The sequence below is a fragment of the Echinops telfairi genome, unplaced genomic scaffold (genome assembly GCF_000313985.2).
Source record: "Echinops telfairi isolate 266 unplaced genomic scaffold, ASM31398v2 ScPeMD7_23;HRSCAF=83, whole genome shotgun sequence".
Taxonomy (NCBI): Eukaryota; Metazoa; Chordata; class Mammalia; order Afrosoricida; family Tenrecidae; genus Echinops; species Echinops telfairi.
Window position 1 is genome coordinate 68,817,319 of NW_022103920.1, and position 18,257 is coordinate 68,835,575.

The following is an 18,257-nucleotide window of genomic DNA, read 5'->3' on the forward strand; positions in this document are numbered from 1 at the left end:
GCAGTGTTACTTAATGTGGCCCTTCTAGTAATCGACTAAGCAATTCTCACCGAATGACAGGGTAGAACTATTCAACTACCAGGGAAGTGTTTGTGGTACACCAAGAGGACTAGCTCATTTGCAAATTATATAAGTAAAATGTATACACCCTGTAGGGTAAGGACTATGTAAATGTGGTACTTGGAATCCTAATGAGAGAGACTAATCAATTAGCCATCCCACTGGTCTGAAAATGAGCCATCCCAAATGGACAGGGAGAATCTTTCTACTATCAAGAAAGCAGAGCCAGAAGTGGAACCTGTTCATTGCACCCAAGATTCCTGTTCTGAACCCCCTTAATCCAGACACAGGAAGCTGTGAGGTGTAGACTAAGTGTGACAGCAAGAAGCAGTGTCAGAGGAGCAACAGAGCCGGCAGAAACAACAGACCAGCATGAGGCAGACTGATGGGTTTTCTGGCCCACAGAACAAGGGAGCTGAGTGCCTTCAGTCAGCGGGCTGGCTAGAAGAATGCAGTGTGTCCAATATCGAACTAGCGGAGCTAAAATAGCTTTCTGCCACTTGCCCAGTGAGAGCCAAGGCTCGGCTATGGGGCTGAGAGACTGAAAGAGGTCTGCCGACAGCACGGCTGAAAAGCGGCTGTCCTGATCAGAGAAGTGTATTCTGAGCATTTCTAAACTTACACTGTAACCAATTACTTCCACACTAAATCCCGGACTTGTTAGTACTGTCTGTGAGTTCTAGGTTGCCAAAGCAACAGGTTATCAAATCTGACAGGGAAGCAGAAAATGTGGGAGGGAATGGATGGTGTCAGAAGTGGTAAAAACTTTAGAGGATCAAAAGATATTATCCGGTCTCCACTTCATAGGAGTCAGCCTTAAGCGACTGATGTTGATGATCTTGATTCTTCTCCTCCCTTCTTGTGCAGTTGGAGGAAAGATGTCACGATCATGCCATTTTCAAGTGTTGTACTCTTTTTAAAGAACTATCTGTATGAGATCAACACGACAACACAACTTGGAAGATTAACCAGCAGCACTGCATTACTGAGGAATGATGCAGAGAATGAAAATGTGCCTTGCACAACTCAATGGATATAATCGATGTACACCTGGAAACAGTAGAATTGATATATGTTTGTATATTTTCAACAAGAGAACATTTTTAAATGCAGTAGAGATGATTCAATAGTGATAAAAGGATATTTTTAATTTGAATATAAGCAGAAGAAATTGGAAAAATAGACGTTATAGTGACCTTACCTTCTTTTCATTTTCACTGTGTTTAGTAACATATTGGAAATTTTATTAGGTGCAACACTATCCTAGATTAGATTAAGGCGGCATAGATTTCCGATTCTTTCACTAACCTATTATGTGTCCTTCGGCAAGTCATTTCACTGTTGTGTAAGATTTAATGATAGAATTAGGTGATCGGTACAGTTTATCTTATTCTAACAGTTATAGTCAGAGGAACGTGGCTTAGAGAACTAAGAGACAACTCACTTTCAAACTTTTGGTTTTACCAGTAAATGAGACAATCAGACAATTCTGTAGTCAGAATTGGGTTAGTTTAGCGGCTCCTTAAGGATGCTCATATCCTGAGTAGTTGGTGAAAGCTAATTGGTTCTTTAAGGGCCACTGAAATGCTCACAAGGTTTACAAATAATTTCAACTTAATTGAAAATTCCTCTACCTGCTAACATTAAACAATACTCAATATGACCACTTAATTTCAAATTAACTAAAATTAAATACAGTAACTTTTTTAACTTCTAAATACTGTATCTTTAGCATGTTCTCAGACAATTTTTATTTTAAATGCTTGGACATATATCTGTACTATTTTTTATTAGCAATATGGAAGGCATATATTAATATAGTAGATTATTGTCTAATAGAAATAAAATGAACATTTTAAGTATAATTTATATATGAACTTCAATTTAAGGTAGATGAGCTATTTATTAACCATAAAATCCCTTGATTTTTCAATTTGGTGTATATGTGCATTTTGGCCAATAGTAAATTGGAAGAATTATGAATTATATTGCCTGAATTAACCTTTTTTTCATGAGTAGAGAATGTTTTAAATGTTTTTTAAATGTTTTTCATGAGTATAAAATGTTTTAGTATGACTCTAGTATAAAATATAAGATTTGAGAGATTTTGCTTGTCTTATTAGAGGAAATAAGAGTTATTCTGGATCATGATGGTAATGATATAGAATAGAAAATTTTATTTTGTATTATTTAGGGGAAAACATGTGTCCAGAGAGAACATATGTAATTAGTAAAATGGCTTTCTCAAGGGCCGTAGGAGGCAGGCTTGTGAAAAACAATGCTATAAAATATAATGTAGTAATTGAAATGCATTTGAATTTAATGAAATTGAATTAATAGCAGGAGAACAAAAGTCATCAAATGTGCATTTCTGAAAGTTCTCTATCTCCCTTCCAGAAAACCTATAACAAACTAAATTAAAGCAGCCTTCACAAGAACTTGGTAGAAAAAAAGAAAAGAAAGCTTTGCAATTCAATGATATATGTATTAGAAGACGTACAACCTCCTAGATTTAAATGCTTACTGCTGAAAAGGTCAGGCACGAGGGACGGCCACAATGTGCTCCTTCACGAAGGCGAAATTCCCTTGGGGAGCCCTTCTCCCTGTCAAGTACTCACCAGATCTCTTCACAGTCAGAAGCTCGTTTTATTCTTGCAATATTTATGTAAGCAAAACTTTTGGAGGTGAAATTTAAACACCCAGTTCACCTCTTTGCTTGCTAAGCTCTCATACTATGGCTGCACAAGACCATCGAGTGTTGAGAAACAAGGATTTTACTCTGAGGACTAAGGTGAGCCTGACACAAGCCATGGTATTCCCAGTTGCCTCATGTGCCTGTGACATTGGACATTGATACGTAAGACTGAAGCCGAATCGCTGCATGTGAATCATGGTGGTGGCAAAGAATATTGAAAGGACGACTGAAGAGCAAGCTGGAAATACAGTCAGAATATTCTTTATAGGCAAGGAAAAGGAGACTTCGTCTTATACCAATCCCTGGAAAAGGACATCATGCTTTAAAGTAGAGGGACAGTGAAAAAGAGGAAGGCCCTTGCTTTAGTCCGGGTTGACTAGAGAAACAAATCCAGAGACACTCATATGTGTAAGAGAGAGCTTTGTATCATAGAGCAATTGCACATTGAGAAAACATCCCAGCCCTGTCCAGATCAAGTCCATAAGTCCGAAATTAGGCCATATGCCTGATACTAGTCTATAAATTCCTCTTCAGATTCATGCAGCACATGCTATGATGCTGAATGCAGGAAGATCACAGGCTGGGTGGATGAAAGCTCTTGTGGGTCCAATGGTAGTAGAAACATCACAAGGTTGTCCTCACAGGTCTCTATAGCATGGCTCACTCAGATCTCAGTGTAGCTCCACATGGCTTGTCCACAAGAAAAAAAGGCAGAGAGTGGACGTTCCCAGAATCCTCATGAGAAGGCTACACCCACAAAGAGGCATCATGAGGCTTGACCTGATTGACAGGCTCAACTCCACCCCTTCACTCTTAATATCCTCCAGTTGACATGAGATTATGTAATGACAGAGGTTGGGACAATGAGCTCAAACGTAAGAAAATTGATGAGGATGGAGCCTACCTGAGTTGGTTCTGTTGTGCACAGGGTTGCGATGAGCTAGAACCAACTCTTTTGCACCTAACACAACAACAGCAATAAGAGAAATAGAAAGGAATTGAGTAAACATTCAGTCTTTCAGTAGAAAGAATTAATAGCACCTTTCTCCTTCTCCATTGGGTCATCATTTTTTAAGCTATATTCTGTGCTTCAAAACTCCAAACCCCCAACAGGGTGGCACTTGGGGAAGGATACCTGGAGAAGTCAGCTAGATTAATCACTGTCATGGCTAAAAACACCATTCAATTTCTTACATAGTACGATGCCAAGCGTTTGTATGATGTTCATGGCTAGGTTCAATATCTCAGATTTCCCGGACATGTCAATCATTGTCTATGAATACTATAAGTATGTATTTTTCAAAACTCATCATATAAGTTTGACTTAAATAACTTAAAATAGAACAGGTGGGTTAGTAAAAACTTATATATTAGCTCTTTTTTAATGGAAAGAGTAATGACCAAGTGAACACTTAATTTGATATTTCTATTTAAAGTTTCTGATAAGTTCGTTCTATGATTATCAATCAATCCCAAGGACAGACTAAATCAGGCTAAGTCCAAGTCTAAACTAGTAAATATATCAGTTTTCCAGAGAGGAAGCTATAACTGGGAACTTGCTGTGGGTTCCATGTGCCCTGATGTTCTTACCAGGGTTCCAGATGCCTTACAGAGAAGAAATGATCATAAGCATTGAATGCCATGGCTGCTGTCAGACACTAAAATTGCCCTAAGGTCTGAACAAGTCCATTGGATTCTTCACGTGTTAGCATTTTTCTTGATGAAAAGAAATTCCTTCTAAAGAGAGACTATGCCAACCTATGTTCCTGGGCCTAGTAGCCAATGGTGATCCATTTGGTGCATACTCAATATTGCTCAAATTGTCTTCTGACTTAGCCCCGGTAAAATTGCTGCCAAGTTGACCTAAGGGAGCCACTCATACAGATGAAGGTTGTGGGTCATATGAATCAGTGGTATAATTCTTACCTTTCACGCAGGTTCCTGGTTCAACTTGGCCAATGTGCAGTTACCATCAGTCTATCAGTGGAGACTTGCAAGAAGCTTGCGTGAAGCTATGACACAGAACAGTTTTTGACAGTGTTTCCAGACTGAGCTAGATGTAAGAATAAAGGTCTGGCAATCTACTTCTGAAAGTGAGCCAATGAGATTACAATTGTACTATAGTCCAACCAATCCTGGGGCTGGTACAAGGCCGGGAAGAATCTCATTCAACCCTCACTGGGAGTTGAGGGTTGATACAAGAGCAGCTAATAACAACAAAAGCCGCCATGACAAAACAGAGATACCAAGAAGCTCTATTCAGAAGCCATGTAACATGAAGTGCATGGGTAAAGAAAAAAATTGTCCCTACCTCAGTAAAGAAGCTGTTGGGATGAAAAGGATGATAAAAAACAACAACAAAAAAACATTAAGGATAGGATGATGCTCACTTTTTAGAAAGTTCTGGTTGGGAGGATGGTGCATTATAAAGCAAATTCTGGAGCAGAAACAACTTGGTAAGTGATGTCAATACAGGAATCTAAGACATTACATGATGTAGCAAACATTCCCTACCATCATCTACTTTCTCCTTTTTCCTTAGTAGCAGAACACTGAGTTTGAACTGGATACCTTTACTTCTAGACTCTGGAATGACATTTCCCAGCAGCTCCTGAAATAAAGTGTGGTCATGTGCTTAAATTTTATTTTAGATATAAGCAGCAGTGTTGTTTGGGACTTGCAGGAACATTTCTTCACAGGAGCCAGCTTAGTCCCAAAGCGCCCACTTTATTGCTAATTCTGCTCCACAGGCAAAAGATAGGGCTTTCTGCTCCCATGAAAGTTCAGTCTCAGAAACTCACAGGGCCAGTTCTACCCTGTCCTATAGGGTCACTAGGAGTCAGCATCAACAGGCTGGCAATGAATGGCTCAGTGTTTGTTTGGGCATCTACAACTCCATGTAAAGACTGGAACTCCAACTCCAGCCACCATCTACAACCATAAGTTTGTGAGAATGAACACTATTTGTTATTATTCAAAAACTCATGTCCTCTAGAGTTTGGAGCTACCACGAGATCACTGGGCTACTATCTCTGGACTTCTCTTGTGAGAGAGGACTCCTGGTGATGCAGTAGTTAAGCACTCATGGTTCAAAAAAGGGGAAAGATTGCATAAATTAGCCAAGATCATCAGAGGATTTCAAGATTACTAATGAAATACTCTACTTGTTCTACGAGAAAGGGATTTCAGAGGACTGGATTTCTAAGATGCTTGTGATGTGTACTCTGCATGCATCCCAGGCTTGTGTAGTGCTGAAAAATATGTACTGCATAAGCAATACAAGCAAAAAACTCTGGAGAAGTAAAGTGAGCTTCATTTACTGAAAATACAAATCAATCCTATCACAAAGGAAAGTCATTGTGGACCTAAAAAGAAAAATCAGATAAATTTTCCTCAATAACACCAGTTCAGAATGGGTCAACCTACAAAGCAGCTGTATTGTGTACAGTAACACATGCACTTGCCAAGAGTTGGTATTGACTCAGTGGCTATGAGTTTGATCATCTTTTTTTGTATGCACTGAATTATTATAAAGTATACTCTTATAATTATACTTTATAAATTTAGAGTATAAGATAAAGCCACACTAAAATGTGTAACAACATCAAAACAAAAAATTAAGCCCATTGCCACCAGATCAATTCTGACTCATAGCAATCTTTCAGGACATAGTAAAACTGTCCCATGGGGTTCAAAGGCTGTACCTCTTCTGGGAAGCAGACTGCCACATCTTTCTCCCACAGGGTGGCTGGCTGGTTCAATTAGCAGCAGATGACTTCACTGCACTACCAGGGAATTTAACAATGTAATATAACTGATATAAAACCCCAACCCCAAACCATTGCTCTCAAGATTATTCTGACTCATAGCAAACCTGTAAAACAGAGTCGAATCTAGCTAGACCAGAGTACAGACAGTGGTACAGACAAAAGCTATCGGCACATGGAATTCAGGACAGATAAAACTCTCAGGAACCATAGTGGGAGTAGTGATAGCATGAGGATAGTGGGACGATGGGGAGCGGGTACTGGGCAAGGCGGAGAAAGATGGAACCCATCATAAGGTTGGATATATAGCCCCCCCCCCCAGGGCTATGAATAACAAAAATGTGGGTGAAGGGAGACAACGGATAGTGTAAGACATGAAATAACAATAATAATATATAATTGATCAAGGATTCACAAGGGTTGGAATAAGGGGGATGGAAGGGAAAAAAAGAGGAGCTGATACGAAGGGCTCAATTAGAAAGAAATTGTTTGGGAAATGTTGATGGAAACATATGTACAAGTGTCCTTAATATTATTGAATGGATTGTTAAAAGATTTGTAAGAGCCCCCCCCCCCAATAAAATAAGATTGATTATAAAACAAAACAGAGTAGAACTACCTCATGAGGTTTCCAAGGAAGAAATCTTTTTGAAAGAAGATTGCCACATCTTTCTCCCATCCCAAACCAAACCAACCAAGCAAACAAACTCACTGCCATTAAGCTCAGGCTGACTCACAGTGAGCCTAACTGTAGGACAGGGAAGAACTGGCCCCTGTGTGTTTCTGAGCCAAATATGTGACCACTAGGCCACCAGGGAAGGACTAAAACCACGAGCTTACCTGCTGCATCAAGCGCTTAACTAGCATGCCACCAGGGATCCTTATAACTCATAACTATACTTATTTTCAAGAAGCTAATGTATTTAAATATTAGTTGTGACATCGTATCTGAAAATGGCAGAATGTTTTAGACATACAGTACTTTATTAGGTGACCTTTGGAGACATACCTGCTGAACTGACCCTGACATCACTTTAAAAGATGGCACAGCCATCATTTGTAACAAATAAACCATGATAATTGCTCTGTTTTTAATCTTGCTATACAGTATGCATGAGGGCTGCTGAAAGTATAAAAACAGTTTTCATTCTAAAGTTCCAGGGAAAAGTGAGATCAGAAGACTGAGGGGTGAATGGATGAGGGAAAGAGTTGCCCGGAAGTGGTGGTTGCTCCTTCACTTTCAGGAATAACATTGCACAGTCAACAAATGTGGCCAAAAAATAAATATAAGGTAACTTCATTCAGGGAGCTGGGAAAACACACAAGAATGTAAGAGTAGTTTTCTAGTTTTGCATATGGTTCACAATTTTTACTCGATGCATTATAGTCCTAATTTTAACAATAAATATTATAATCAATGAAATTATATGTAAATAAATATAATTACATGTAATAGTGGAAAAAGTTTTCTAAACTCTTGAATATAGGATACTGATCATCAGTCTCCATGCTATTAATTTTTTTTCTTGTCAGAACTTGAGAGTAATTTGACCTTTATATTACTATAATTTATTTTAAGAAGCATTGTTGAATAAAAGAATGAGAGTCTCCATTTTATTTCCCAGCTCTAAATTTTGTCTCCCTATCAGATGCATACATTTATTTATCCAAAAGGGGGGAAAACCCAAAGTAATAAAATATAGATACGATGACAGTAATATTTTATTACTTTAAGTTTATTTTTTCATTATTCAAGGTCAAACACAACAGGCAAACAGGCTTCAAGCTAAACATTAAAAATGTAGCAAACCAGTAACTTATAATTCTCTTACAGGATAGGAATTGTGGAGAGCCTCTTTATATTTTAATGGAAAAAAATAAATCTAACATGAGCCTGTTTTAGAAAAGGTTTTCACAAAATAGCATTCAGTAAATTATTCTACACACCCTCCCGTTTGTCATGAGCCATGGTTATTTTCTTAAGCATACTTAGACACCACCTCAACGAATAATCTTATTTTCCCAACTGCCGTTTGGGGCAGGTCTCATTTCAGCAGCGAGGCACATCTCATTTGTCCCTTTATGAGACATTTGTCCCCTTATGAGATTGGTCCCCTTATGAGACGTTGTAGGGCAGCTCTTTCCATTTGTCTATGGGCCACTGTGGGGCAGCAAATCAATTACTTAATTTACCTGCTGCGCTCCTTTTCCCATTACCATTTGGCATAGATTCCTAAGTTAACAAAAATTTTATACACCCCTGAAAGTACTCTAATGAACATCTCATAAATTGGCCAAATGTACATTTGAGAAAAATTCCTATGGGTTCTTTTTTTATACATTATGTTTTTAAGAAGCAAGTGCTACAGCTGCTCAGCAGAGAAGACCGCTTTAAGCATTGGAGTGCATAAGCGTAGTTCACTTTTGCTTGCAGCGAGGCGTCACTCAGTCTCCGTTAAGCTGAAGGGACTTTGTTCTTTCCTACTACTCAATTGTTGTTCAGCATTTCACTTTCAGCACCGAGACGGGAGAGTATTTGTTTTTAATTTATAGGTGCTGCTGCCACTAGTACTACTACTGAAGGAATTATATTCAGAAGAAATGATAAGCAGTATAAACTGTTTATACACTATTCAGAGGAAAAAAAATCTATCATTTGGTTAGAAAAGTTTGTAAATAGACAGTTTATTAGTGTTATTTTTATTCCAGCATGGAGGCTCATGGCATATAAACGAATATGCTTAAAACTACATATGCCTCTACCTAGCAGCAGGTTTATCATTGGGATATCAGTAATAAAAGAACCATATTATTTATTGGGCATTGAGATCTCTCATTTAAGAGACTAAAAGGTCTCTTTATTATGTGTGCTTAATGAAGCCGTTGGCTATAATCTGGTAGGATAGAGTTGGCTTCCTTATGAATTGTCTTCAATGATATAACATGGTACTCATGGAGTAAAAGATTTAAAGAGAATTCCTTAAAAGGAGACAAAAAATAATGCTCATAAAATCAGGCTACTACTTAGGGAAAGGTTTTCAGATTTAATAAGACTCCAGAGTAGGCTGTATCATCTTCTACTTTACACTGAGTGCTCTTTGGAGCAGCTTAGAGGATGCCGTCTTTTCAAGGTTGATGTGTGCAGTTATTCGATGCCCCTCAGTCAGTTCCAACTGACTGTGCTCTTAGGCACAACAGAACAAACCACTGTCTGCTCCTTCACCATATTCACAATTGTTCCTATACCTGATCCCATTGTTGCAGCTACTGTGACAATTCATTTCCTGAGGGCCTTCCTCTACGTCACTGCCCCTCTGTTTTACCATACATGATGTCCTTCTCTAGAGACTGCTCTCTCCACACACCATGACTAAATGTGAAGGATGAAGTTGACATCATTGCCTCTAAGGAGCACTCTGGCCATACTTCTTCCAAGTTTGTGCTTTGGCAGTCCGTGGTACTTTCAGTATCCTTCTCCAGCACCGCAAGTCATATGCGTTGATTCTTCTTCAGTCTTCTTTATTCAATGTGCAACTTTCACATGCATATGAGGCCATGGAAAATACTATGCAAAATACACCTTAGTCCTCAAAGTAACATCTTTGTTTTTCAAAACTCCAAACAGGTGCTGTTCTTTTGACCTCTTGACTGCTGCTTCCACGAACATTGACTGTGGATCCAAGAAGGACCGAATCTTTGATAACTTCAGCCCTCTCTCCATTTATCATGGTTTTATCTACTGATGTAGCCGTGAGGCTTCTGGTCCTTTACATTGAGTTGTAATCCATGCTGAAGGCTTCCATCCTTGACTTGTATTAGTCAGTGCTTCAATTCCTCCTCACTTTTAGCAAGCACCATTGCAGCATCTGCAAACCGAAGGTTGCAAGTAAACCTTCCTCCGATCCTCATGCTAAATTCTTTTGCATATAATCCAGGTTTTGTGATGATTTGATCAACACAGAGATTGACTGTGCCCGGTGAGAAGACACAACCCTGACACACAGCTTTCTTGATGTTAAACCATGCGGGATGCCCTTGTTCTCTTGGCACAGCTGCCATTTGATCCATGTACAAGTTCAGCATGAGCACAAAGAAGTTTTCTGGAATTCTCATTCTTCTCAAAGTTATCCATAATTTGTTATGATCCACACAGTCGAATGCCTTGGCCTAATCAATAAAACACATGCAAACATCTTTTTGGTATTCTCTGCTTTGAGCCAAGATGCGTCTGACATCAGCAATGCTACCCTTAGGGTGCCACTTACTCTTCTGAATCCGGCCTGAATCGCTGGCAGCTTTCTGCCAATGTACTGCTGCAACCGTTGTTAGATGATCGTAAGCGAAATTTACTTTTGTGATATCAATGATGTTCTGAAATGTAAGCATACTGTTGGGTCCTTTCTTCCCATCAGCTGACCAAGTGGCTGTCTTAGATATTTCCTGGCATAGATGAGTAAGTGCTTCCAGTGCTTCATCAGCCTGTTGAAACATTTCAGTTGGTATTCAGTTAATTCGTAGATCCGTGGTTTTGACTCATGCTTTCAGTGCAGCTTAAACTTCTTCCTTCATCACCTCTGGTTCTTGCTCATATGCTCCCTCCTGAAAGGGTAGAATGTTGACTAGCTCTTTTTGATACAGTGACTCTGTGTATTCTTTCTATCTTCTTTGGGTACTTCCTGTGTCATTCAATATTTTGCCCATATTTTTTCAGTATTGCAACTTGAGACTTTAACTTTTTTCTTTTGTTCTTTCAGTTTAAGATACACTGAGCATTTTCTTCCTTTTTGGTTTCTAATTCTAGGTCATTGCACATTTCATGATAATATTTTACTTTATTTTCTCAAGCTGCCCTTTGAAAATGTCCATTCAGCTATTTGACTCTCATTTCTTCCATTTGCTTTAGCTGCTCTATGATTAAGAGAAGTTTCAGAGTTCTTCTGGCATCCACTTTGATCTTTTCTTTTTCATCTTTCTAATGCCCTATTGTTTCTTCATGAAAAATGTTCTTAATGTCCGCCCACAGCTTACCATTAGTATGTAAAGTGTCAAATCTGTTATGGATGTTCTCACAATTCAAGTGGGATAGACCCAAGATCATATTTTGGCTATTGTGGACTTGTTTTAATTTCTTCAGCTTTAACCTGAACTTACTTATGAGCAATTGGTGGTATGTTCCACAGTCAGCCCCTGGCCTGGGTTTAGCTGTAGATATTAAGCTTCTCCATCTTCTCTTCCCACAGATGTAGTCTATGCGGGTAGCCAGTCCCCCACAACTAATCACGGGTTCAATAGGCGCAATTGTACGGTTAAGATATATAAAGATCATACTAAAGTCATAGGGAAATGGGAGAGAGAGAGTAATATAAAGAAGTCAGACATTTCATGGTACATGCTCGCCTCAACTCCTCCTGGTGGTACAAGTGGAGGTGGGGGATAAGAAGGAAGGAGCGAGCTCTCGTGAGGCTTTATTTCGAACCAAAGCTTATATATCTATGGGGGCATGCAAGCCCTCTGATTACAGATAACAATGTACGTCATGAGAAGGGGTTGTAACATAGGCAATACAAGCAATAGGAGGGCGATGAACTAGCAAGCAGCATCTTGCTAGGGATGTGTAGCAAGCAGCATCTTGGGTTTGGCATATATTGGGGGAGACAACTTTGGAGAAATCTTTGTTTCCCAAGTAGTCCATTTGATTTCTGTGTATTCCATCTGGTGAAGTCCATGTGTATAGTTGCCTTTAGTGTTGTTGAAGAAAAGTATTTGCTATGAACAAGTCAATGCTCCTGAAAAATTCTATAATAAGATCTCCAGCTTTGTTTCTATCATCAAGACCATCTTTCCCAAATACTGTTGTAAAAGAGTCATTGCAAAACTACCTTGTTAATAAAACAAAACAACCTTTGCAAGCGCATGTGTAACCCACAGTGAGTTCCTAGTTATAGCCCCCACCCTGGAAATAAACTAAAAACATATGACAGGCATGCACCATCAAGAAATAACCCTTTAAGTGCACAAAAATAACACAAGCAGTAAATCTGGATAAAATCCGTGTGTGTGTGTGTGTGTGTGTGTGTGTGTGTGTCCTACAGCTTACCCCTAAAACAAGCTCATTAAGCCAAAAGGCATTCAAGAAGATTATAATAGAAAAAGCAGTACTCCATGATAACCCAAATATCAGCTAGACTGCACAGACAACTTCAACTCATTGCAGGCCTTGTGCAGACCGAAGGCTCCGTGCTTTTGAAAACTCATGCAAGGCACAGAGTTCTCACAGATTTAGGGAGCACCATGACAGTGCTGACCACTTCAAACACACTGTGACCTATTCTAGCCCTCTCATTCCAAGTGCTCTTTCTGCCCAGGAGCACGCAAGCTCTTTATCAGACCCCCTCGTGGCACAGATCATTCCTCTCCCCAGGATACTTTCCCTCTCTTCATGGGCTGCTCAAAGTCTCTGCCTATAAAGAACTTTCCTTGATGACAACATCGAATCAATTTCCAAACTAACATTCTCCATCACTGAATTAGGTTCCTCTTCACGGCGTTCACCACGAGCTCCCAACACCTGCGTATGCATCGCACCACTTCCTCACCAGCATGGGAGCTCCACCAGGGACTGACATGCTGCTTTTTACTTTTTCTTTTTTTTTCACTCATGTCCCCGGAGAGCTCAGATAGGCCAAGACACTCACAGCAAGCCGGGAGGTTTCTCTGGCAGACAGAATGCTTTTTACTCTTGGTGTTCATCTGATTAAGCACAGTTTGGCCAGACATGCAAATACTATTGTTATATCATTGGGCTCAAGAATTTGTTGAATATAGGTAATGAAGTAATGAATACATAAGTTGTCTATGAAAGTGAGACCCATGTCCATCTCATAGAAAAAAAAGAAATAACAAGCTAAAGCACACATAGACTAGTCTATAAGCATAAGAGAACTACTAAACAACAGAAGAAGGTAAGCAATGGTTTGCATCACCCACTACACAGCAAAAGAGAATCCTAGGTATTTCTGTTCTCAACATGTTTTGGTCACCCCACTGCAATTCTCTGGGCCCTATCCACGTGTAGGGCTCCGCTGCACATTTCCCTCCTGAGCAATATTCTTCCTTCTCAGTTCTGTCATTCTCCAGCCCCTTGGAAGAAAAATAAATAAATAAAGCCTCCTGTTACCCCGCGGAGTTTTATCCTGTAATCTTAATCCCAAATACAAGTCCTAGGCTCTGACCTCCCACACAATTTCCCCTTTATTTTAACCAGTCAACTTCAGTGGAAACTTCCATGGGAAAATAATATCCAAACTTTGAAAAGAAGGCAATGATAAGGCCCATATCCCTATAATTTCATAGTGAAGCATTGTTTAACCAGCTCATCTGTGGATTATTTAATTAAATAAGAGAATGTTCTCCTTTGCTTGGCTCATTAGTCATTATTTAAAGCCAATGGGAGGCAAAATGACAAGTTCATTTGTAGAAACTTTTTCTGGTTATGATGGTAAATGATTTCTATCCAGTAGAAAAGCTAACTTCAAAGCTTATGAACTATTATCCAGTAATAAATTAACCAGTTATGTTTCTGGCCTAGCCATTTTTTCCACCAGTCTTTCTCTAAAGCCTATAGAAATAGGCATCCTATAATCCTTCTTAGCACCAGCATTACCATGCTGTTGGTCCCTTAACTTATTAATTGAATATATGTTCATCCTCTATTTATATGAGAGTCATGTGATTAATTTGGAAAACAATAGTTAGCAGTTCTGAGCGCTTTAAAAACATTAATTCATAAAATATTTATCAAGGTGCTGTTTCAAAGAACTGAAATTTTCCCTCTAAGCAAAATTGCACTGTCAACTCTTAAAATACAACCTTAATAGCTTTTCTTTTTTTTACCCCACACATCTCTTTAGGATACCAACATAAAAGCTGATTTTTTTCCCTCCCACACACACTCTAATCGTCTAAATCAAAATCATCGTGATCAAAATCTAAGCTCTTTGGGCCATATGCATAGGTACACACGTGTACACGTATATGAAAAAACAAAAACCAGATGTCATCCAGTCCAACATGACTGACTCATCTCAACCACTTGCATGTTAGAGTCATTCCCTGCAGGGCTCAAGCCATTGATGGGTCGGTTCAAACTTCCACCCTTTCATTTGGCTGTGCTGTCCTACATCCAGGGAGCCAGACAGCTTATATAAAACAGACATTAAACAAAGAAGTATAACAATAACTACAGTGAAGCACTATAAATATATATTATTATGATGTATATAGTATGCATTATAAAATGTATAATATAATAGATGTTATTATACAGTTCAAAACCAGGCCATGTAACTAATTAATGTAGCAAGAAGTTAGGAGAGCGGTGACTGGAGAGGTGGGGGTAAAGGCACTTTTCTGCATATATGTTTTACTTCATTAAAAAGTTTAATTTGTTTTACATGTGATGTTTAACAGGAGATGTCAATAGGTTCCTGAATCTATAAGGCTGGGTTTCTAAAAGATGTTCTGAATTGGAACATACGTGTGAGTTTCAAACATGCTTAGGCAGCATTTACAATCATATTAGAAAATGAGAAAAAAAATAGAGGAAGCTTCATGCTATACCTCAATGTTGCAATCATAAGAAGCAATGAAATGTCAAAATCTAATGTTAGCCAAGGATACGTTAGTGAGCTTCAGCTCTGTCTTTGGACAAATGTGCTATTCAGAGAAGAGTTTTGTCTAGTGATTCCAAACTCTGACACCAGTAAGTGTTAACAGAGCTATTTAGAAAGTCACAGTGACTTTTTTTGTTGTTGTTTGTTAGTTGGCAAAGGGAAAGGACTGCTGTGATGTGAATCACATCAAATGTGACTTTTTGGCTTTATATTATGCAAGAAAAAGAAAAGAACCAAAATAAGTTGGGTGGCAGTATTTTGAATTCTACTCCATTGGCTAAATTAATCATACTATTAATTGAATTACTATATGTCCCATGGGACATATAGTATATAATAAAATAATACTTCTAAAGTAGACCAGGGACATACATAAACCATAAATATATGAATGGATTTTGAACTTGCACTAGATCACTAACCCTTTTCTAAGAACAATTAACTCTTATGGCATGGCCCTACTTGATACTAGCCTTCATGAAGAGACCACTGAAGATTTAAGTGCTATCACAAAGTGTGGTGAAAAAATCAGATTTCACCCAGCTATTAGACAGAATTGTGTCTGAAGTCTTAAGTGTTTATCATAAAACAAGCAGCCATCTAAGTGAGTTGTCAGCTAAGACCCTAAGGAAGAAGCACATCAGCCTGTGGGATCCAAGTATGAAAATAATAAAATCCAAGACTGGAAGAGAGAACAGTATTAAAATTTAAATGTTAAGCACGGACCTGGTTTACAGAAGCCTATGAATGACACTGAAAGCTCAAAATGCACTGCAGAGTCCCCATGTGGACATTCAGTGAATCCTCTCTGACCATTGACCAGGGATGTGCACCAACGTGCTCTCAGACATAGTGCATTGCAAACTATATTAATGCTGATTGAGTTTGATTAACAATTAGTACTTTCTATTTTGTTTTCCTTTTTGACCCATTTTAAATTTGTTCTAGTTTTTACTGTTATTTTTGCTTTCTTTTGGATTGAGATTTTCCTGAATTTTATTTTGTTGGGATTTCTATTTTTTAATTTTGTATTTTAATTTTAATTTTTCTATATAAAACCTGGGATAAAACAATCTATAGAGAAGTAACTGGAATAACAGTTTCTTAGGGTTATGGCAGGGGAGGTTGAGTAATAGGGAGCCAAGAATAATGAGTACAAGAATGAAGAAAATGTTCTGAATTTTTAGTGATGATTGCACACTTGTTTTTAAAATATTTACACTATTGGATTTATAGTATGAATTATATGTCAATAAAACTGTTAAAAACAATTTTTTAACAAAACAAAGAGTTAGGTAGTAAAAAGCTCAACAACAACAAAAACCTTAGTTGCCAACGTTTTTCCCTATTGTTCAAATAAACATAGAGAATGTGAAAAGTAAGAATAAACAATGCTAAGAAGGATGACCCCCCAAATTCCAGGACATAACCTTCCAGAGTTCGTATGCCCAGGTTCCAAAGGAGCTCTGTAGTAGGTTGCCCCTGGGGTAACTAACCACAAGTTCAAGTTCCAAACCACCAGGTGCTGCATGGTGGAAAGATGGGGCTTTCTGTGCCTGTGAAGCTTCCCATTCTCAGAAGCCTACCTGGTCATTCTGCTCTGAGCCCCAGGTCCCTGTTAGTTGGGATGGACTCGATGGCTGTGAGTGAGTATTTCTAAAGGGAACCTTGGGGTACGATAGTTAAGAACTCGGAAGCTAACCCAAAGGCCAACAGTTTTGGCCCACCAGCTGCTCCATAGATACAAAGAGTTGATGACCTTCTCCAGCAAAGTTTAAAAACTACAAACCGCAATTTGACTGCTATACTTTGTCACATTAAGTCTCTATGAATGGAATTGACCCTGTAGCATCCAAGACAACAGTGTTTCTGAGCCCAGGTTCACGAAGTAGGCACTCCTGGATTTGTCTCTTGACATCCACAGATGACATATCAGACTCGGGCTTTCAGAAATTAGATATTTCATTTGTGAAACATTCATAATTCTTATGTCACAGGGCTAATGCAAGCACTAATTTTGATAGTGTCCATAAAGTACAGAGTCTGTGAAGTTCCTAGTGTGTAGTTTGCATTTGCACTAGTATTCATTGTACAGTTTGCCCTCCTATTCTCTACTTAATCTCTAAATTCTAATACGCATTGCAATGGCTACACAGACAAAATTCATGATTAAATGGATTAGCAAGGAAGTTAACAAATTGCAATGCCAGTGAGAAATACTCAGGTTGAGTTGTTTATTAAGGCATGTTACAAAGTTCTTTCAGGTCTGCTAATAAACATGCAAAGGACCTACCACTGCACAGTAAACTTCAACCTAAAGCCACGCAGCTCCAGCTCTGTGGGTCAGGAGGCCCAACTTCCTCAATCAAGTGGTCAGAGACATTCTGCTGGGCAAGCAAGCCTCTGGCACAAAACCAGTCAACTGCCCTTGCTCCGTGGACTGGAAAGTGAACCACTCTGGTCCATGCTCTGACCTTCGGTTCTGCTGCTGCTGTTCTGCTGTTATAGCTGTCTCTGAACCCAGAATGTTTACTGTGCAGGCATCTCGGATCCCCTGCTAGCTCTTGATGGTAAGGAGTTCCCACTCCTCTGGGGGCTCATTTAATGCACAGTATCGTGTCACTGCTGGGAGTCCTAGTCACAAGGACTCACAGAGACAGCCTCTCCCCCCCACACCCCCCATCTTCTTACAAGGTCGAGGCAGCAAGAGGTTGTTTGGTGGGAGTTAGAGACATTATCTAGAAGAGTCACATTAAATAATTCACTGCCCCTGCAATAGAATGAACCATTTCAACTTTTCTGCTTTTAAATTTCAATTCTAAAAATACCTGAGCCAAGAGATAATTCAAGAAATTGCTCAATACTACAACAAAGTCCTCTCAATCCTCAATGCAGTGATTTTTCTAAAACGCTACATTTCTTTTAATAATGTATTATTTAGGGTAAGGGTTGATCTTAATTATCTTCCATACAATGACAACAACGAGGATAGAAAATTAAAACACCAGGGTGCATCAAAAAGTTTGTGGAGCTTAATAGAATTTTTTCATAAACCTTTTGAAG